Source organism: Camelus bactrianus, chromosome 2 (genome assembly GCF_048773025.1).
Source record: "Camelus bactrianus isolate YW-2024 breed Bactrian camel chromosome 2, ASM4877302v1, whole genome shotgun sequence".
NCBI lineage: Eukaryota > Metazoa > Chordata > Mammalia > Artiodactyla > Camelidae > Camelus > Camelus bactrianus.
Window position 1 is genome coordinate 113387616 of NC_133540.1, and position 24259 is coordinate 113411874.

Here is a 24259-nt window from a genome sequence, read left to right on the forward strand (position 1 = left end):
TTAAACCCCCGTTCAGAAGCTTAAAGGTAACTTGGCCATAGCAGAAATATTGATAATTCTCTTTACATTTGCTCTTACCAGGTCTTCCAGACTCATAAATTGGCTTCATACAAGCCAAACATCTTGGAGTTACGCTTGAACCATCTGATTTCCTCACATCAGTCTCTTTCTAACTATGCCATTGGTGATTCTTCTTAAAGCTACTGTTAGAAGAGATCGACTGCCAGAGGGAAGCTCTCTCTTCTCTCTGCCTTTCTTATCACCTTAGTCTGAGCCATCACCTGTTCTCACCCAAACTCTTGCAATTGTTTTCAGTGCTGTGGACTGAATTCTCTTTCTTCCCCTCACCCCACCCCCGCCCCCACCACAGTCATATGCTGACTTTCAGGGTAGAGGAGTTCTGCTCAACTCCCACAGCTTTGATGTCCTCTAACATGGATGTATCCCCAGAGAAAGTCAGGAGGGCTGAGGGTACTAGTCCCACTTTTGGAAGGCCAGGTTCTCCTCTTCCGATATCTTGTGCCCTCCCGAGGCCAGCCGCTGAGCAAGGCCTCCGGGAAGAACCAGCGCAGTACCGACCTGCCTTCCACTCTGCCACGGCTTAGAAAGTCCCCTGGAGGAGGAGCAGTTGGAGAAGCCAACACGCATCAGTGAGTAGGTGTATTTCGCATCTCTCTCTAGTGCCTCCTTCTGCACTCACCATGCTTGGCCCATCCACGACCTCAGACCTGAGCTTCTGAGCTAGCTTGATCTCCTCTGCAGTAAGTTTGAAGAAGTCAGGCCAGGGGCAAGGGCGGGAAGACCCCACGCTGTGGGTCAGGTGGCCTGCACTGGCTTGGCGCTCAGCAGCTGCTCCTGGTGCCTCTCCAGGCTCTGGGGCCGGACCCGGGCGACCTCTCTCAGCACATAGAATTCTTCGGGGGCGCTCCTGACTGGAAGCTGGAAGCATTGCCTTCTGGAAGCCAGTGGCCTCAGAAACCTGTGGTCCCTTCCAGGCAGTTAATGTGCTGCTGGAAAACCTTGTTCTTCTGGTACTTCTACTCAGGATGCAGAAGGATACTGCCCAGATGCTTGACAATGGTGTCCACACCCAGCTGCTCCCCATTACATTCACCCTGTTGAATGTGTGAATCTCCGTGACAGAAGCAATTACTGGGTGGTTGGAAAAGTGCCAGAGAGAGAATGATCCATCTGATGTGGGCATCCCTCTGATCCTTCCTCAGAGCGGCTCCTGCAAGTGGGAAGGTGAAGTTCACTCCAGGCACAGCTATGGGTGGAGCCTTCTCCTTTAGGCTCAAGCATCTCTTGGTGTTGGGAGCTCCAGGCTCCCACTCAGAGTTGCTTCTGCGGTGAGTTCTTTTCTCACCTGGCTCTGCATGGAGACCTGAGTTGTGGGGCCCCGGGGCCCTGAGTTGCTTCTGCTCCAGTCCACCAGGGCAGCTGCTGCCATGGTCAGTGCATCATCAGTGGATCCCAGGCTGGAGACGATAAAATAAATGTGTACTAATATATCATTATAGCATCTTTTGTACTTGTGAAAAACTGGAAACAAACAAAAAATTCAGCAAAAATAGAATGGTTAATGTGTCACAGTGCATAAAAGTCATTAAACCTATGACACAGCTGATCATAAGGTGTAACTTTATTTATTATAACACCAAGGGGAAAAGAAACCTGAGCCAATTACAAAATGCAATTAATTATAGGCTATATGTAAACTTCAGAGAAATAAAACACAAAAATATCTGTATCAGAAACAAAACTAGTTTACTGAGGTGTTTTAAAATAATGAACTGTTTCATATATATTGCAATAGTCCTAAAACAGTTGGATGTGTGCATGCATGTGTGTGTGTGTGTGTGCATATATGTATAACAAGTGGTGTGCTGGTAAGAGTCTGACAACTGGCTTTTCCCCTGCAATGAGCACCTGGCCAAACTCCTATTTATAACATTGGTCAATTTCAAAGTGTAGCTATTCCCACTATGCCTTGTTTCAAGCCACCAACATGATGTGACTGATGTGGATTTGGAAAAGATGCAGACAATTGGCTTCTGTAAGCCAATGAGAGCCGGCTCCAGCATACTACTGCATATTGTTGTAGGTATAATTCAGAGCCTTTCTCCCTCATTTTCTGTGGACATCTCTAAGTATCTATACGCATATATGTGTATATTTATATACATGTGTCTAATTATGTGCATGTATGTTTTTTAGAAAAAGGTCTATATGTGTGGTATGGAATTTGGTACAAATTTGAAGTCACTGTTTTCCTGACGGATCTCTGTTTAACAGGCACAGCACACTAGCTGATGTCTCCTTTTCATCCATTAAAATATATTGACCATGGTTGCCCAAGGCAGGCTGAAAATCAGTGATTAGTAGGTTACTCTCAGTTACGGTCATGACCTTCTCCTCCCACACAGAGTTGTGTGCTTAACAGCATTCTATTGTATTGTTCCCAAATCTGTTTAGACTGGTGGCACATTTATTTTTTATAATTGCCTCATTTACTTAACAATCAGACATGCTTATAAAATGTGAATGAAAAAGAAACACTATTGTTGTTTCTGTAAAAACAAAATTAAGTAATTTTATATAACCTAACGATGTCAAATTAAAAAAAAATATTGCTGTCATTTTGGGAGGAAGCAAAAAGTAAATAAAATTTGGGTATATATGTGTATATATGTGTACACATGTATAAAAATCTAAGAAGATTCTGCATTCAAATTATTTTTAAGGGATTCTTAAGTACTCACTCCCGTTACATCAGGTTTGGAAGTCAAAGAACATATGCTTTATTCCAGAAAGTGATGATGATGAGAACACACGAATAATCTCAAAGACCTTGATTGCATGTGGTGGCTTTGTGAAGTGTCAGCATTGCCAGCATGTACTCTAGGGGTCCTTTCCCTCATGTTTCTGCTTAGGCCATAAGAGACATTTTTGCACTAGGTATAGAGGACTGAAATAGAGCAGCAGCTTTTTTACGCTCAGGAGGTCAGGTCAGGGTCATCAGGAACTTTTGTAGCTGACTCACATTGCCAGTCATTTGATGACTTACCTTGTTGGCATGGGGTTGCTGCTGATCCAGAGCTTCTCCAACTGCTCTTTGATCCTCCTTCAGACTCCTGACTCCTGGGTCAAGTGTGGGGTTAGCTCCAAGATGAAGGATGTCAGCTTCTGTAGAACACCCACATCATCGAGGTTAACGTTAGTGAAAACTGGCATGGCCTCCGATCCTCAGGTGGGCTCCTGCATAGGCTTGTGGGGTTCCTATTGTTCACACTTACCTTCCCTTTCCAACAGCCTGTCTTGAAGAAGTCAAGCCCCAGCATTAGACATGAAGACAGCTGGTATACTGTGTTTCAAAATTTGATGTAACAATATATTTTGAATTAAATTCAATTCATTTACCTACATTCTCACTTTAACTGTTTTTTGTTCTATTTAATTAAAGCCCACTGATCATTATGGTATCAGATAATAGGACTTTTATATATGCTCTAATACTCAGTAACGACCATGTCAACTGGGGGAAAAAAGCTTCACTATTACAAAGCTGAAGATTGTACAAATATTTTAAGGAAAAAAAAAACTTTTATAACACCAATTTGGCAGGATGTATCTTATCTTCAGTCTTCAAAAAAATGTATCTAAAATCTAACACATTTCCACTATTTAGCCTAAAAGGATAGGACCTCACCCAAAGGTGTGTGGATTAAGATGTTCATTACATTATCCTCAATTAAAGAACATAGTAACATTTATATTTCTGGTAAAACAGGAAAATTGTTAAGTGAAGTGGGATAAACCTGTATGATGAAATATTTAGAAATTATTAAAAATATCTAAGCTGTAGGAAAATATCAGTGATACAATTTAAAGGGTTAATTTAATATTTTGTGTCAGTACTATAATTGATAATTTAAAGCAAGATATCAAACTGCATTTATAATAACAATTTGTGTATATATGTGCATTTCTGGGTTTAAGTTTGCAAATGGATAAAAGGTTAAAAGAAAATATTTCATGATATCAAGATACTTTTTCTCTGTGAATGTGGAGATAATAGGTTAATTGTTGTATTTAAATTCTTCATTTTGCAATTTTAAAAATTCTCCAATTTTGTATCTCTATTGATTTTTTAATGATAAAATATGTTAAACTATATTTCAAAATAAATATATTAGAATTAGAAAAGATACAGCATAGAGATACTTTTTTTGTTTTTTATAACAAACAACTATCATGTATGACACAAAATTTTTTATTATTATTTCTTTAGGCCCACAGAGTATTACAAAATGTGAATATTTTAGCATTTATACAGCCTCATTATTTTTTATACATACATAGAACTATTGTCCTAGAAGTATACGTCTTCTCTGTAAATTCACAAGGAAAATAAAATATCCTCAATCTATTAATCTACATACTTTTTTTAAAACTCTGGGATTGGTCTTCCTTCCATAGCGTTTTGGCATATCTCTCTAATCTCTGATTATCCCTGCCTTAACCCCCTAAAAAATCTATGCCTCATATAATACCACATCACTGAAGTGTTGCTGGTACTTGTAACTGGTGTCCAGATTCTAGTCCCATCCCAGAAAAAATTCAGAAACAAGTTGCAGAGGTTAAGAAAGTAAAGTGAGGATTTATTAAGGGATAGCTAGTATGCTCTCAAGGGGAGAGCGGGTAGACTCAAGTGAGCGGCTATGCTGAGTTTCTTTGGCAGGTTCATTATACAGACTAAAAATGAATGGGCGGAATATCCATTAGGGAGGGAAGGGTTTGAGGTCTTAGTCCCTGATTTTTAGCCCAACTCCACCTTCCGAGAGGGAGGAGGGATTTTTGTCCTTATTTAGTCTGGATCAGAAGTGTCATGGAGTCAGTGCATGATGGGTATTTCTAATCTGCAAGGCTAATTTTATTGAAATGAGGGCATAATAAGCAAAAGGTTACATTCGGATACTGGAGATCCCTGTTTTTTCCTACCTTTCTTGTTGACCTTCAGGCTGCTTGTCACCCCAAAATGTGTGACTGCTTATCAGCCCCAAGGTTCCTGCTTTTTTCCTCTGCCCAGGGACCCCTGGTGCTTACATGATGTATGGTTTTCTGCATTTGGCCCACTCCCCTGCTTTCTGCCCGGTTCCTGCCATTTGGCCTGCATTCCCCTTTCTCTCCTCACATCTAGCTGTCTACTTGCCTGTGCTAACAGAAGTGTGCTTCCTTTCTTCATAATCATGCACTGGAATGGCTAAGCCATGCACCTGAAACTCTAAACACAGACTTCCAAATTGCATTTTCCAGTCATATTCTCTTTTTCTTATGTTCTGAATCCAAATAGATCAGATATTAGGTCCCACCATTTTCTCCTAGTCTGCTAAGACCTTTTGGTTTTATACATTTTCTTATCTACAATAGATCCCACGATTCATGACTTCAATATCTGTTGGCAATATCCAGAAATAGCTTGGCCCCTCTTCTAGAGTCTTCAACTCAAACTATAGGTCAAGTAAATCATCTTTTCTCTCTGAAACTGCACCTAAATCGTTCATCCTGATGCCTCTATCCTACCCATCCTGCAGTACAAATATACTAGTGTTAATTTCTGTCTTGCCATCAGCATTTTCTGATAATTCTTTCTCTTGTCTCTGGTTTGATCATTCCCAAATTCCGTTCGAGTTTAATTTACTCAGTGTCAAACCCATGGTTCTATCTTTATCTCCTTTTTTGTCAAGAAAATATAATCAACAAAGTATGTTCTCAAACTACCTCAAAATGAATCATAATCCACTTTCCTTTTCATCTCTGGAAAGTAATATCACGTCTCTTAATCAAGATCAGTCTGACCGACAATACTCTTGCTTCTCCTATAAACTCATCGCTACACAAATTTGTTTCTAAATGTCCATCTCTCCTTCTCTACCAGTAATTTATTTATTACTCCAAAGCTTAACAATTTAAAACAACACACTTTTACAATCTCAGTTTTCACGGGTCAGAAACCCAGTGTGACTTAATGAGGTGCCTCTTGCTCAGAGTGTCCCAGAAGATTGAAATCCAGCTGCAGGGGAGCCCTAGTCACCTCAAGGCGGGACTGAGTGAGGATTGGTTTCCAAGTTCGCTCTGCTTTCCGGGTTCTCGGTTCTGCTCTCAGAGACATTTTTTCCTCTCTTACAAAAAGATGCATTTGAAGCTGAGTGGTTTTCCCAGCCTACTTTCTCACTGCAGAGGTTTGGGGGGCCCAAATGCCTTTTTCAGTTCAATTGGGTGGTGATGTTTCTGTATATAGATAAGTGTTTAAAGGACTTTGTGGGTCTTTTATAAGTCTTCTTGGGGTTCACTTTTTCAGACTATCTCTTAGATAGAAATCTGTCTCTACTTTTGGCTCCTGTCAAGAAGGCTGGAGGGCAACCCTCTTAGACTTCACACAGACCCTATTGTTTGATTGAGAGGATCTTTGGAGCACACCCTTAATCTCTTTAAAGGGCCTTTTATGTGACTACACAGCGCTCTGAGGCACCACCTTTGATCTTTCTGAGATCCTAATAAAAGGTTTTACAGGCACACCTCTAGCTTCAGCTTTATACCATATTTTCCTGGTAGTGCCTTGGATTTGATCTTTGCTGGAGCCTTTTTTTTTTCTTTTTTTTTAAATTTTAGCACCTAATTTTAGCACTTTTTCTCCCCAAGCCATCAAGTTCTGGCTTCTTTTTTTAGTAGTCTTCCATCAATTTATTTTTTTCCCCTCTACGTTTTACCCTCGATAACAAGAATAAACCAAGCAGCACCTTCAACACTGGGCTTTGAAACCTCCTTTGGTAGGTGGTCTAGCTCATCAGACACATGTTCTGATTTCTGCATAACTGCCAATAACATTTAATTTCTTCTGCTACATAACAATGATTTCCTTTTCTTCAGTTTTCAGGAATATGCTCCTTGCTCATCCACAGGCTCCTCAGCATCCTGAATTCTATGAACAATGTGTTTGTTGCCCTTTAAGCCTTCACAGTCACTCCCTCAACGTTCACTGCCTGGTTCCAATGCCAGTTCTCCATAGAGGTTAGGAGAGTATCCAATCTCTAAGAAACAAAATCTGTATTAATTTTTTATGGCTGTGTAAAAATCACTCTGATCTTACTCTTTAAAAAAAATATTTGTTACTTCATAGTTTCTGTTGATCAGGAATCTGGGTGCATTTGAGCTGGGTGGTTATGTCTCTGATCTCTCAAGAGTCTACCGTTAAGCTATTGGCTGGGGCTGCAAGTTTCTCAAGAACTCCTGGGCTAGATTCTGCCTCCAAGCTCAATCACTAGACCAACAGTTTACAGACCAGCAGGTGGGTGGCCATGAAGAGAGAGTCTCTAAAAAGGAAGCCACAGTCTTTTTTTGCAATATGATCTCATAACTGACATCCTATCCCTTCAACCAAATTCTGTTCATTAAAACCCAGTCCATAAAGCCAGCTCACAGGAGGAGAGCATTACACAAGGGTGGGGCTCTCTGAGGGCCATTTCACAGATCGCCTACTATGCCCTAACCACTAGCTTATCTCTCTCCTTTAAGACAGAAAGAAGTCTATTCTCCTCCTCACCTGCCAATCACTCAATCTTTGGGGATCTGTATTTTGATCTGTTATTTCACAAAAAGTGTTTGCATTGTGAACCAGTAACTCTCCAATTGCCAAATGCACTGGCCCTTTTTTAGGCTGTCACTTAGTGAAAGGAGTAATCTTATTAGGATTATCTTCCCTTCCCGTTGCAACAAATTATATGACACTATTCTAATCTCAATTATCCCAATTTCCTTTTAGAGACTTTCTTCTTCGCTTCCTTCATTGCTCCTTCTTCTAACTTCTCTTTGAATATTCGAAATCCATTTCCTCTTGCTGTACACTTTCTTCAGGAAATTTTAATTTATTCCCATGACTATCTCTTCTGACATTTCTCAAATTTATATTTCCATTATATGCTCTCTACTGTATTCATATTTATATTTCTGATTTCTACACCTACCTTGTAACTAATCTACTCTAAGCAGCTCAAATTTAACATGTTCTATATTATATACATGATTTTGCATTACCTAGGAATTGTGTTAAATATAGATTTTGATTCAACAGATCGTGAGAAAATCGAAATTGGGACTCCTAACAAACTCCCAAGTGATGCCAAGCTGTCGGTCCTTAGAGCTCTCTCTGAGAAGGAAGATTCTAAGTTACACTCATGTCTTATCCTCAATAACAGCTTCTCCTTCTGTAGTTCCTGATCACTTAGTGAGAGCATCTTTTGTCTATATGCCCAACCTGGTATCTGGGAGATTCCATCAGAGTTTTCGTTTACACTTATGCCTTCTCTGATTTGTCACAAAAGCATTTATGTCTAATTTCTAGAGATTATTTGGGGAGTGGGAGGAGGTCATTAAATTTATTTACCTTTTAGTGGAGGTACTGGGATTCAAACCCAGGACCCTGTGCATGCTAAGCATGCACTCTACCACTGAGCTATACCCTCCCCCCTTTCTAGAGATTATTTGAATCTGCTCTCTGTTCTTCATTCACAGTCATTAATTCAGTACTGCCTATAGTAAAACGTCATCTGGATTATTACAGAAAACTCCTAATCAGTCACTTGACTTCTCCATCTTGCTGCAAGAATAATTTCCCTATATATTGTAAACCTATATATTGTCACATATATTGTGTATATATGTGACTATTCTTTGCATCCAAGATAAATTTCAAAGTCACACTTGGAATATAAGACATTTCATGATCTATGCTTTGTCTACCTCCCAAGTCACTCTTTCCAAAAATTTACTTGTCATAATCAGTCTTAATTTTCAGAATTTTCCTATGCAATGGTACACTAACCAGAGGTAAATCTCCTGAAAAATGACTGTCAATTCCACAAGGTCAAGAGCTCTGATAATGTTGGTTCTTTCCTCATATTTTCATTTTTTCTCATATACACTCAATAAATATATATTCCATGAACCCCTGTGGAATTAAACTTTTAAGGTAGGGATCTTATACTATTTACAACAAAATATTAAATCTTCAGTGTGTGTAATTATTGATACAGATACAAAAAATATATATGTATTTATTTTTTCTGTCTTCTTAATGTCTTTGTTTTGATTATATTATAAGTGTCTTTATTTATTTATTTTTTTCTTTACTTTAGGGATGTATTCTGTTCTGGTGTATAATTGTTTGGCCACCTGCTGCAACACTGGCTCACATTATAAAGATATTTGGTCATTAGTCCATTCAGTTATTTCACGCATGAGAATTATCATTTTTAATTTGGCAGTGGTGAGCTAACACCCCAGCGTGTGTTCAAAACTGCCACCTCCAAAGAGCAATAAACAGAGTTGACTAAGTTGATTAAGACAATAAAACTATCAGAACTGCTTCAGGGCTAACAAAAATGCTTACATCAACTCATACTGTTTATAATTGCTGCTATTTTTTTTCTATTTTTCTTAATGACAATAGTACAAGCTACTAATTCAGGTTGTAAATTACAATGTACATAAAATGATAATGTAGTAATAAATTTAAGAAATCACCCATTGAAACTTTAATTATCAAGATATTTCAATGTAAAATGCACCATGATAAGATATTGAGCTAAATATATGCAAGTAACAGGCATTCAGTCTTCATATTCAGAATACTACGACTATTAGGAATGAAAATGTAAATGAACTGAAAATGTAATTGGCAAAAAAAAATACACAAGTTCTAAAAGTACATTTTGCCTCTTCTCTTCAAAGACATATAAAACTACACTCTCTTTTGGTAGCATTTCATAGTACAGAGTCAAGTAGGAAGTTTGTGTTATCTAGTAAATGGAGGCTATATAAAGAAACTACTCAGTTCAAGGGGAAAATTGGCATTTCTCATTATAATTGTGCTTAATAGTAAGATTAGTACAAATTTGGTTGACTATGTTTATTCATTATATTTGCAAATTTCACTTCTTGTTATTTTTATTTCTGATAAAGAAAATATTAATATAGCAATATAAAGTTTAGAAGCTTAATAAGTAAGTATAAAAATTGGATAAAATATTTTGCTCCATATATAACCTAAATATATTAGGAACTTTTTGTAAACTGAAATAATTGTATAATCAACATAATAGTAACAATATTAAAATTAAAAGAAGCAACCAGTATACAATTTTATGGAAATTTTCAGTCAAAAAAATCAAAGCATGATAATTTTATTGAATAGACACATGACACAGTTTGCAAAGGAATGAATATTAGAATAATTTGCTTTGCTTTAGTTGGTCTTAATTCTAAACCAGTCTCACCACTGACTATGAATTAGAATCACCTGGGAGGTTTTTACTCCCTTTTTTCAGCTTTACTGGGATATAATTGACAAACTGGAATTGCATATATTTAAGGTACACCTCTTGATGTTTTGATATATGCATACATTGTGAAATGATCACCACAATCAAGCTAATTAACATACCTACCGTACCACATAGTTACTATTTTATTTCCTTTCCTTGTCGTCATTGTGAGAACACTTAAGACCTATCCTCTTAGCAGATTCAAGTCAATAGCACAGCACTGTTAACTGTAGTTACCATGCTGCACATTAGATCCCTAGAACTTATTCTTCCTTGCACAACTGAAACTGCCATTGGACCTGGGAGTATTTTAAATCCATGAATACTTGTTTCACTAAGACCAATCAAATCAGAATCTCTGAAGGTAAATCCCAGACATCAATAGAATGTCTATCAGAAGCTTCAGAATGTCTTTAGACATCATTAGAAGCAATAAGATGATTTTAAAAGCTTCCCAGATGACTCTAATGAGAAGCTAGCTACAGAGAGAATTTTCTGCAGAGGCTCTTCATTTTTTTCAATATCCTGCCATCCCTGTATTTATAAATTATATATAAGCTTATTTTTATATTAGATAATGTGAAATTGTTTAGTTACTTTATATACTTTATTTTAGTTTGTTTTTATCTTATCCAAAATTTCTTTTGATTTTTATTTTTAAAATGATTGACTTACCATGTACACATTCCATAGTTCAGCTTTAATGTTTGTAATTTGCATATTTTGTTGTTTTCAAGAGCAGAACAAACACTCTAAGATATTTACATAAGTGATGTGAACAGATATTTATGAAATCAAATATTCTGATATCCACATCAAAATTTTTCAAATGTCCTTTAAGTTGTAAGAAACCTTTGAAGTATCTGAGGCTTTGGGAGATATACCTGTCAAATCGTAGAAATGTTTGCTTAACAGAGAGAAAAGCAGTTTCTGTCCACACAAGTGAGTTTAAGTGAAAATTTAGTTTCCTTTATTTATTTGAAGTGCTAGTTTCTCCCAGGTTACTAGGACTGAATCCAGCTGAGCCTGGGTGAATTCAAAAGCCACACTCAGCAGAGGCCACAGTTTCTGCTAGAATTATAACTTAAAAGATGAAATACAGTTATGTAAAACTTTCATTTTGAGGACAGAGATGATGTAAAATATTTCTACTTCATGATTTGCACTGTAGTTTGGAAGCAGGTGCACAATGTTTAGAATATTCCTGCTTCTGATTCTTCTTATTAATTTTAATTAGGCATAATGCAACATTTAGAAAGATGAACACTTCTTTAAATAGGAATTAATTTATTGTGAAAGTTTTTTTTTAACACAAATAATATAGTTCATGTTTGTCTAGGTATATTCCATAATTGATATAATTTTTTTAAGTTAGTGATTGGAAAGAGAAGCAAACATAGCTGAAGTATTAAAACCTATGATTTTAGAAGAGAATAAGAATACAAATGCATTCATCCAAAATATAAAGTGTACACTATGTTGTAATAAATCACAGTTCCTAATGGGATAAATAAAAAGTAGTCATTGTCCGAAGAGTTTTTATTCTTTAGTTGGCACAGAAAGATGAATAAATAGGTCTAGGGCATAACACGCTAACTGATGCTAGAGAATTAGAATGTTTATTGCTATTGGGACACACATATTTTAGTTTTAAATATATGTGTAGCCATATTAAGTGACTGGGCTTTTATATATATATTTGCAATTATTTATCTGGCTAAGGACTGGCAAAAATACAAAGAATGTGACAACCATGCTGATATTTATTTTTCCTAATTGTGATCATTGATAATACTTATTTTTTCTACCCTGATCTCTATTATACAGTGGATGGAGGTAGGCTACAAAAGTAAGTGCAGACATATAGGGATCTTAGAAACTGAGTGAAATAAATGAAGTTGTTTGTTCAGGTAATTGTTGACTTGGTAGTAGACATTTAAGTTTCATTCAGGTTAAAATATATCACATTTTATTTATAATCTAAAAGATTTGGACAGACTTTTTTGTAGTGTTTTACATTATCAGCCTGATATCATTACCTTACCCTCATCGCCTGGACAAAAGACAAAAAAGCATACTGTTGGTGTATTTTTGAATGAATAGATACTGCATGTATTAATTTGACTCCATAACTCCTCTCTCCCAACAAATTAGTATGACTCCTGTGATTAAATTGTAACCTCAATATATTTACCTTATGATTAAAGCCCACCGTGTTGAAGATGGAATGGACAGTTTCCCTTTAAGGCTTTAATGACCTGTTTATTGAGAAGGTCATATGACACCAGCAGGTGCCCTTCTCAAGTTTTGGCTGTGGGTGTGTGGCCAAAGAAAACCAATTTTATTCAGCCACTGGAATATGAAGTATATTCCAGATGGATGAACCTGCAGAGAAGAGCATCTTTTTCCCCTAACACTTTTTATATTTTACTTTCTTACTATGACAATTCAATCTCTCAAGACAAAATTATTTTTTCTAGCTATGAATTCATTGCTAAAATCTTTCAGGTCATTGGTGGGAAAAAAAATTAAGCTGGAAATTGTATCCTTGGAGGATAGCAAATATTAAAATTTGTTGTCTAGATTATCTCATTACACATTTGAATGGCTATTTGACATTTAAAAATCTCTGCCTGCAAAAATGTTGACATAAACACTCCCAGTCTATATAAATCTCAGCCTCCTAATTTTGCTTTATTGATTTTGCCTCTATCCTTGAGATTGTTATGGTGGAATTTTTCATAACACCCACCTACCAATCATTTGAAGCCTGAGTACATATTGTCAAGCTTTCTGAAGTTATAAGCAAGTCCAAGTTTAATGCTACATTAAGAATCACAAAGTAATGTTGTTTTTAAAGAGAATACGTTGAACGGGGTGGGTATAGCTCAGTAGAAGAGTGCATGCCTAGCATGCAGGAAGTCCTGGGTTCAATCCCCAGTACCTCCAATAAATAATAAATAAATCTAGTTACCTTCCCGCAAAAAAAAAAAAAAAAAAAAAAAAAGAGAGAGAGAGAATACATTGTTTATAATTTTTCTCAAGGCTGACTCAAAGGCTTTTATGAAAATATTAGAGTTTACATTTTGGGAACAATCAATAACATTTTTAAAGATTAGATGTGAATGAATTTATTTATTCAATCAACAAATATTTGTTGTATACCAGGCTTTTTATTAAGTTTTAGAGGTAAACATCCCTAAGTAGTATAGGTGCCATAACAATCATACTGTTAGTCTGGAAGCCTATTTTATCAAAAAGGATACATGAACCATCTCAGAATCTTGTGATGGAATAATTTTAAATTAGCGATTTCTGGATTGCCCCTGAGATCAAACAAATTATACTATCTGCCCATGATTTCTAAGAACATACATTTTAGCAAACTCTCCAGGTGCTTTAAGACAAAAGAAGAACTTTTTGTTTTGGTTCTAAGTTTGTGTGGTTTTGAAAAGAAGGCTCGTATTAGCCTAAGGCAAGATTCTACATTAAAAGAAGTGTAGACGTTGAAACAAGAGAAGAAATGGAAAAAAGCAGCCAACTCCTGGCTTTGCTAAAAACTTTATTTAAATATTTGTTTCAGGCTCCACAAGCAAAATAGCAACTGTAGCATTTGATTGTATTTTCTTCCTTGGATATGATTTCCTGTGAAAGGGTTCTGGACTTTATTCAGGTTTCTTCTACAGTTATTAATGTATGTGAATTCTGCAGGTGGATGACTTTACTGTTAATACCCAAGCCCAGATTGATCCAGTACAGTCCATTAGAAAACCTTAGTCAGGTGGCTAACCGTTCAGTGTTTCATTAGATTTTGTTTTGATATCTCTACCAGTTGAAAAATCTCATCAGTTTACATGTACTAAATATTTCAATGAAACTGGTACTAATCCAAACAAGATTTATTTTGTAGTCCCAGGGGAAGCTGAAAGTTTTATGGGTTCTAATGTTCAATGAGATAAAATGATATTTTAAAGGAAGGGGATCCAAGTATTCACAGTAAAATGTTCTTACCAAATAGTTAAATGAAATTAACAATGTGCTTAGTGAATATTCACCAGAAAGTTAACATTTTCTAAGCAACTGACCAGATTGAAGGAAAAACAAATTTATTTTGAATTAAAATTGCGGCTCACGAGAAAAGGATAGCCAGGGAATAAAGGGTGTGTGTGTGTGTGTGTGTGCGTGCACGTGTGTATGTACTGTGCTTCTTGAACACTGCAAACAGTTTCACACATGCAGTGTATTCTATTTAGTCCTTGGAATGACATTAGAAGTATTGCTGATAGATGCAACCGGTGTTCCAGGTACTTGTCCCGTCCCAGAAAGAATTCAGAGACAAGACTTAGAGGTTAAAAAAAGGTAAAGTGAGAATTTATTAAAGGATGGATAGTACACTCTCAGGGGAGAGCCGGCAGGCTCCGGTGAGCAGCTGCCCTGAGTTTCTTCGGCAAGTTAGTTACATAGGGTGTAAAAATTAATGGGTGGAATATTCATTGGGGAGGGAAGGGTTTGGGGTCGTATTCCCTGATTATCATCCCAACTCCACCTTCCCTAAGGGAGGAGGGATTTTTGTCCTTATTTAGTCTGGATCGGAAGTGTCATGGCATTGGTGCATGATGGGTACTTCTGATCTGCAAGGCTAATTTTATTGAAATGAGGACATAATGAGCAAAAGGTTATATTCGGACACTAGAAATTCCTGCCTTTTCTCACCTTTCTTTGTTCTCCAGGCCACTTGTCATTCCAAAAGGCACGATCCCTTATCAGCCCCACGGTTCCTGCTTTTCTTTCTCTACCCAAGGATCCCTGCTGCTTACATGATGTGTGGTTTCCTGCATTTGGCCTGTGCCCCTCCTTTCTGCCCAATTCCTGCCATTTGGTCTGTGTCCCCCTTTCTCTGCTCATATCTAGCTATCTGCCTGCTCTAACAGAAGTATGACATTTTGAGGCATAATCCTTTAGACCTATGGGATTCAGAATGAAGACAAAAGCATACCCATGTATTTTTGTTGCAAATTTGTTTTAAACCTGTTGTGAAATGTCATTACAGTCATTCAAAGGTGATTTATTAGAGGTTTCACTCATACAGCACGAAAGACATAGGAGGGAAACAACTCATAAGGACTTTCTAAGTGATGCAGGAAAACAGATGGGCATGAGAAGGGCCATGTCCCAGGTCTCGGTTGAACCCCTGGGATGTGCCTCGCCAAGTGTGGGTCCTTGGCTTCGCACAGGAAAGAATTCAAGAGCGAGCCACAGTTAAGTGAAGGTAGATTTATTCAGAGAGATGCATTGAAAGGCAAGAGAAAGGCCACGAGGTGTGGGGGTTGTGTGCTCAGATTAAAAGAGGATACACGCTCCATAGACAGAATGCGGGCCGTCTCCAAAGAGGGAGAGAGAGGGGCGGCTGGGAGGCGCCGTGTTGCTAGTTTTTATGGGCTTGGTGGCTTCATATGCTAAAAAGTGGAAGGACCATTCTAGCTAGCCTGGGAAAGGGGCTGGGATTCCCAGGAAGTTGGCCATTTCTCACTCTTCGACCTTTTGTGGCTAGCCTTGAGACTGCCATGGTGCCCGTGGGTGTGTTATTCACCATGCTGATATATTACAATGGGCGTATAATGAAGCTCAAGGTCTGCTGGAAGTTAAATCTCTCATCATCCTGAGCCTCAAGGCCTACTGGGGGTTGAATCTTTCACCATTTTGATGTTAATTGCTGTAGCATTCCTTGAATGGCTGTGCCCTGCCCCCTTCCATCCTGTCTCATTAGTACTGCTTAGTGAGTTCAGGATACCCCTTGTAATCAATCCCCAGTGACTTCATGACTGCATAAACATGGCTCTGTTGGATTACAACTGCTGAGTGGATCACCAATACCAAAATAGCCTTTATTTTGTTCTGTAATAATGCATCAACTATCAACATCCATGACCTACCTGGTGAATATCTAATTACTTTTTCATTTCAGATTCTCCTTTAATTATACTCCTCTTATTATTCCATCTCTAAGCCTTTGGATACATCCATGCTCTTCAATGTGCATTTAATTGGCCAAACTGTTAAAATAGCTAGTTTCCTAAAGAATAATCCTTTGCATCATTAAATTCAGTCCAAAAATAATTTATTGACAAAACAGTTCTTTTTCACCTAGATGTCAACTAAAATAAATGCACAACCTGAAAGTTGAGAGTTATGTTTTATTCGGTGGACAATTCTGAGACCTCAGCCCAGGATGACAGCCTCAGATTGCTCTGAGGGACTGCTCCAAAGAAGTAGGGAAGGAGCTAGGATATATAGGAGTTTTACAACAAAGACCAGGTAGTTGGAACATTAAAAGCTTACTTGTTAACTAAAGAGAGCCAGGCATCTCAAGTTAGAGGATTTAGCGCTTTTCTGTGTAAGGGAGGAAGCAAACATTTGTGCTCATTGAGTTCATTCCTTTGACAAGCCCCTAGCTATCCAGGGCCAGCATCCTGTCCTTTCTAATTCTGAGTCCCCTCAGGGTGCACCATTGTGAGTGGCTGCAGAGGCTGGGCTGCAGGCCTGTCTTCACTGGAGGGTGGCGATAGCCGCTGATGACTTGATGGCTTCAGCATTATTCTTTGTTTACTGGGTATGGCTTGCAATATTTTTTGTTCACAAGGCCAACAAATATTCAAGTAATTTTAAAACAATTTTCACAATCTTATTCTTTATTTTCTTTGACTCATCTATGTGAATGAAAAATACTGCAAGCCTTACCAGTAAAGAAAGAATGCTGAAACCATCAAGTCATCAGCTGCTGCCGCCACCCCCTGGTGAAGACAAACCTGTAAGCCGGTCTCTGCAGCCACTCACAATGGTGCACCCTGAGGGGACTCAGAATTAGAAAGGACAGGATACTGGCCCTGGATAGCTAGGGGCTTGTCAAAGGAATGAACTCAATGAGCCCAAATGTTTGCTTCCTCCCTTACATAGAAAAGCGCTAAATTCTTTAACTTGAGATGCCTGGCTCTCTTTAGTTAACAAGTAAGCTTTTAATGTCCCAACTACCCGGTCTCTGTTTTAAAACTTCTATATATCCTAGCTTCTCCTCTACCTCTTCGGAGCAGTCCCTCAGAGCGATCTGAGAGGCTGTCATCCTGGGCTGAGTTCTCAGAATTGTCCACCGAATAAAACATAACTCTCAACTTTTAGGCTGTGTGTTTATTTCAGTCGACAGCCTTGATCATTGGTTTAATAGTTATTATGGATAATTGTTTTTTTCCTACTTAAAAATTCCTATGTTTTAAAGTTACACAAAGTGACATTCTTGGAGGACCATGCCTTAAGAAGGTTATTGTGTCAATGACCTTTTCCCTCAAGGGAATAAAACTAATGCAAAGACCAGCATAATCTTTCTCAGGCAATTCTGCAAAGCAAGGAGCTCTTACAAGCGTGACATATACAAATAATTATAGTAATAATAACAATGGTAATAGAAGTAGCTAACTTTTGTTTAGGTTTAGTATGTCCTAGAGAGTAATTTGCATGTTCTAGATATGCAAACTTATTTATTTTTCTTAACAAATCCACAAGATGGGTGCTATTATTATCTCCATTTCACAGAAGAGAAAAGTAAGGCATAGAGGGGTAAAATGTTTTACACGAAGTTACACAGAGTCACATCTAGTAATTGTAAAGCTAGAATTCAAACCCAAGCTATATGGCTCCAGAATAAATTTTCAAATATTGGATCAGTCACAATTTGTCAGAAAGGAATCTTGGGAAAAAATAAAATAAAACTAAAATGAAATAAAATAATTTGGTTCTTGCTAAATGGCAAAACCTTTAAATTCCTTTTGAGTTATAGATAAAAGTCACATGGTGACTTATCATTTGGAATTATTTTATGATCTGTCAGCTGGTAAACTGACTAGGTTCTCTTAATTTTGACAAAAGTGAAGAATCGCAGACATACGAGTTACTAAAGGATTTGTTACCAAGTCATTAGGCTCATGTACTTCATAAGACCAATACCAACATTTAAAATCCTCCATTAGTTTGATACCACAAGGTGATTTTTTCACTGAGAAACAATGGCCCACAGTAATATTAGGAATGGTGGTAGAGGGCAATGGTAAACGAGGAGGTGGGGAAGAGTCAGCCAGTGGCATGAGTGTACTTGGGTGAATCAAATTGAAGAACGAATATTTGGGGAAGTTACGGATCTTGACATTTATTCCATTAAATTATTTGTGGGTGTATATTTGTCCTTTGGAAAGTATTTGTATAACCTGGGAGGTAGAGGTGACTACAAACACATTTTCATGTGGCTTCTCCAGATACACATATAAAAAAAGAATCTGTAGTCTTGGTAACCAGGAGAGGTCTGGGTGTAAATTAATCGTCTGTGTGGTTTTTCACCCCGATGTACCATCCATGTGTATCCTTAGTTTACAGCACTCGCAATGTTGTGGTATCATAAATGTTCTACAGTCTCCTCTCTGATTTCTTGCTAAACAGACTGAAGTCATCACTGCACTTTTCTCAAGTTTTTGTGTTCACAAAATCACCTCCTCCCAATTTATAAAGTTCCCTACCAAGTTCAATGTACAGTGTAAGAATTTGCTTACTCTTATACTGTCTTATATGCTCTGGAGCTCGCCAGGCTCTGTTTTGACCTGTCTTCACCACTTACCAGCTGTGAGATCTTGTCACCCCTTTGTGCCTAGGTTTACTCATTTGAATAATGGAAGTAACAGAAATATTTACATTTTAGGGTTGTTGTGAGAATAAGTTAATTATTATGTGTAAATAATTAGAATACTTCCAGGCATATAGTGAATACTCAGCAAAAAGGTGAGAATTATTATTACCATTAAACTGTATGTTATAACTGTTTCTATAAATTTCCTTCTTGAATTTATAATGTTCTATTATGGAAACCATTTATTGAGTACACATTACCTTCTAGTCACTGGGCTGAATTTAACACGCATCATCTTATTTCAATCTCTTAAAAATATTTTAAGGTATAAAAGTTCATTTTCACAAATGAGGCTTAGAAAAATTAAATCATTTGGCTAAGCTTTCACCTCTAAAACTATGATTAGAATTCAGGTTGGTCTGTCCACATTTTAAACCCTTAGATAGTACTGAGATAGAGCAATTGATTTTTTTACAGATCTTATATAAAAGAATAATAGTGTAAACAAAACCAAGAAAATGCTGTCTATCTGATCAGTGCATGGACTCAACTAATGCACTTAGGATCATAGATATGCTGCTCAGATTGTCCTTCAGGACTGAGTCATGTCTCTAGTGACTGTGAAATATGACAGCTGATGGCTCACAGCTGAGTCCCCCTCCAGGAATTTCTGTCAACACAGAGGAGCTGCCTTTCTTAAGGTTAAGAACTTCCCAGGGGCAACCCTCACTCAATACCTGGTCAATGAAAGGACGTGTTAAGTCTGGCTCCTCTTTTTCCAATTCAGAACATCTCAGAAGGGCCATCTCAGGACCAGAGTTCCCATATGATCTGCGGGGGCTTCAGCTGGAACCAAATTACAGTTCAACTGTTTGACCTGCCCAGTCCTGTTTCCCTTACATTTTACAGTTACAATCCCTCTAGTTCTTCCCTATAAACTATCGTCACTCAAATTTCTGTCTCAGATTCTGTCTTTTGAAGAGGCCACACCCTTCACACCCTGTGCTGTTTTTGAAATCAGGGACTAAATCCCCCTTTCAAAGGAAAATACATGTAGAAATTTTCAGCCAACTAGTCATTGTACTAGAATTAAAAGCCATGGTTTACTTTGAATTTTTCTCTGAATAACCTTAACTCTGAAAAAAATATTTATCAGTAAGGAGCTAATTGCTTTTAAAGGTTTCTACTGCAAATAGCTTTCAATAATTCTGAATTCAATAATTATTAGTTACTACATGACAGTGTTTTAAAAAAGTGTTTTTCCTCTATAACATAGGCTAAATAATACCTAATCATAGATTTGAGAAAATGAAAAAAAAAAAAAATCCTAAATTTCTTCCCTCATTTCCATGCCCATTCTACAAATGTGAAAAGGGATGTGAAGGAAAAGCTGGGCTGGGCTGGGCTAACAAGATAACTCACAAATCTAAGTATCGGAATACTGATCTGAGTTCTGCTGGACTAACTTGTAAATCTAAGTTAATTAGTGTTGGCTTGCTGCCTCCCTGCCTCCACTTTTGTGATAGTGATGCTGCTAAAGCTGTTCCACGCCTATTGGCCAAATACCCCAAGCTTGTACTTTACCCTATAAAACCTCATGCGCACGTCTTGGAGGTGCTCAGAGCTTCAGAGCAGAAGCCCCTCTGAGCCCGCCGGCGTAATACATCTGAGTACTCCAACCCTCTGAGTGGTTCTTGTTTCTTGGCTGGCCTGTTGTTTCCGTAACAGGGAAAGGCATAATACACAATGTAAAAACAAATGTGACTGGACATAACTCTGGTAAAGGAGGTGGAGATGTCTGTTGAAATTAAAAATATTTTATAAAGATTGTAATTTCTCTAATATTTCAGAAAACAGTATTTTCTCTATGCATGATTTAGAATTCTGGGAGCCATCTGGTTCAAACTCTGCATTTTCTAGATGATGAAAATGAAGCCCAATTCAAATAACAATTCTGTGACAGAAAAAGTGTAGATTATTTGAATTCCTGAAAAATTGGTCCTCTTATGGATATTTTTATCATCTCTGAAGATATAAATGTATTTAAGCAATATAAAAAGCAAATCAAAACAATCAGGAGGTACCACTATGCATTTATTAGAATGACCCAAACCCAGAACCCTGAAAATAATACTAAATGCTGTATGTGTGAATGGGGAGCAGGAACTCATTCATTGCTGCCAGAGATGAACAGGTAAAGCTCAGAGGGCTCGGAGGCAGTGGAAATACTTAGTATGATGCCATAATGATGGATACATGTCTGTATACATTTGTCCCCCTCGATACAATGCACAACACCAAAAGTGACCACAATGTAAAATGTGGATTTGGGGTGATTATATGTCAATGCAGTGTCATCAGTTATAGCAAATGCACCACTCTAGTGGGAAATGTTAATAATGGGCAGGCTGTGCATGTGGTGGGAAGAGAAATATATAGGAACTCTGTCTACTTTCTTCTTAAATTTGCTCTGAACCTAAAACAAAACTGCTCTATAAAAAAGAAAAAAATCATAAAAAACAAAACAAAACAAAACAAAACAAATCAAGTGTCCAAAACTTATAAGGAATGGCTAAAAATCTATGAAAGGATCAGAAGAAGAAAAAAAGGAAAATGGGAAGAAATGATATGCACAGAAGGGAAAAATCTAAATACCCAATACATATATCAACATATTTAATCTCTCTTGACAATCAGAAAAATAGATTAAAATAATTAGGAGATAATAATCAGGAAAGCATATATTATATTAAAATTAAATTATATTCAATTGACTTTGAGAAGGAAACATTTATATTTTTGATCCTATTATGTCTTGCATGGTTCTAGGTAATTTGTCTTCATTGACTCTCTTCCTGAAATCTTAGAGCAAACTAATAAATAAGTTTTTTTATCTTCATCATACAGATGAGCAATTTGAAACTCAGAAAACTTAAGAACTTGCCAAAGAAAATACAAGTTAAAATTCTAACCAGGACTCAAAAATTATGTTTAACTTCAAAGCCTATTAATGTTTCTGTTTGGACATGTGTATGTATATATGTTGGCCAAATGGAAAGGTACAATATGGTGAAAGAGAAAACGTCATGTGCATATCTTGTTAATTCACAAGATTAGAGATGATGCTTTTAATATCCTTGGGTACCTAGAAACTACCATAGCAACAGGAATAGAGATAAACATTGAATAACCCAGCATTGAAAGACTGGAGTCAAATTTTTATATTTAAAATTTATAATATTTTTGAGAACTTCTAAACTTTAAAAATATATTATCTGCTTCATCAGTTTTAACCTGCTAAAATGTTTAGCTTACACAACACATAATACACAGAAACTAGAAAATAGCTCTCTAAGCTAATGGTTGTGAAAAAAAAAAACTGTATCAAAGTAAATGGCATATTTCTTCCAATATATTTTGACGTGTTGTTATTTTTACCCCAAACAGTTATATCAGAACAAATCAAGGTTCTAGGGGTAGCCCTTATGCAAAATGAAAATACAGATCATTCTTTCAATCAAACCTCCATCTTGGCCTTGGGGGAAACTGCTATTGAGAAAGCAGATTTGTACAAAAGATCATTCTTCTGCTGTATTAGATTAGCAGCCAAATCAGCAAAATACCCAGAAACCATTACAAGTAAACAGTCTTCATTACAAGAAGCCAATTTTGCACATTGAAGAAAATAATTTTCTATAACACATGTTCCAAAATTTGAAAGAAAATTATAAATAAATGAAAATCTTAGCTATCAAAGGAAATACTGGATAATGGTTAACTCTTTGAAGCAATACCTCAGTCAAAGGATACAGTCAATTGCAAAAAAGACACAAAAGATGTTTATATAGAATAATAATTACAACAACTATAGGAGCTACTCAATTTACTGTCACATCCGTGTTTGGAAAGAGTGCCTTCTCACTTATTTGCTTGCCATCCCTTGCTGACAATAATAAAGTTGATTATAATAACAAACTGATCTAGTCAGTGTTCCTTAAGGAACTAGATGTCACTCTCAGAGTGAGTTGTTTGAGGAGAGTTTAATATAAGGATTTTTTTTTTCAATGTGGAAAGAATTTTAAAAAACCAACAAGACATTTCAGTCTTGACATTAAGTTATTTCAGTAGAAGAGGACAAATGGAAAGGAGCTTTTGAAGAAGGAAAAAGCCTACAGAAACCTTGAAAGGATGAAATTTGAGTCTCTGGAAATTACTTTGGGTAAAGAACTGAAATCTTGTAAACCACAGGACTGTGTATTGTTTCCTCCAATATACAGTCACCCCCAGCAAATATCAGCAGGTCACTGTGGGAAAGTTCGGAGGAAATTAACAGTGCATATCCGAGGCCATGTTGCAATGCTGTTTCTCGAAAAGACTCAGGTTCCCCCAGGTCAAGGCACTCCAAATCTGAATTGATTTAAACCTGGGAACCATGAATCTCCACTACAGTGAGTTGAGTAAGGTCGCTGCCCACTTGCTGTAAATATATTTTGCTATTATACATCAAGCAGTATATTAGCAGCTGATGGTCTATTTTATTTCCAGCCGTCCTGTGGTGAATCGGCCAACACCATAGGTACCTGTAGGCACACTGATCATCACTTCTTTTTTAAAACTTTATGTGATTATTCCTGCCTTATCTCTGGTGGTTAAGAGCTGTCACTTGCTTTTACTACTTTATTATATCCTTACTTTTAGTGAAATCAGGAAATTCAGTTTTATTACAATATCACCACAATCATCCCTGGTCCACTGAAGACAGCTGCCACTGAATTTTTCAAGGATGCTTATAGCTCGCTCATCAAAGCACTTCTCAATATCGTCTAGGCAGCAGCAGCCTCTAATTCTTTTTGTTGGTAAAGAAAGGGAATGTCTTAACAGGTTGTGTGGAACATTTTCCTTTCCCAGTGCTTTGAATTCTTTTCTAACAGCATGACTAAGGAAGATCTGGCATTTCTACCTCATTGACCACAAGCCATTGAAGAGTCTAGGCTTCATTTAGTACTTATGCCCCACCAACGCTAATACATTACATCTTGAATTTTAGGTTTGTGAAACCATGTCAATAATTTCAACCCAATACAGCATTATATTTCCCTTCTTGACTCAGTACACTCCCATACATGCTTCACCAAGCCTAACTAATATAAATTTGGGAAGCTTTTACAATTAGCTGGTCCATGACTTCCAAAAGTAGATTATAATTGCATGT

At 37.1% G+C, this 24259-nt stretch overlaps 1 pseudogene; it reads right to left on the bottom strand.

Annotated features, from left to right (window-relative positions):
• Window positions 1-370: 370 nt before the first annotated feature.
• On the bottom strand, window positions 371-6873 carry LOC105075302 (UBX domain-containing protein 6 pseudogene; annotated as a pseudogene).
• Window positions 6874-24259: the final 17386 nt, after the last annotated feature.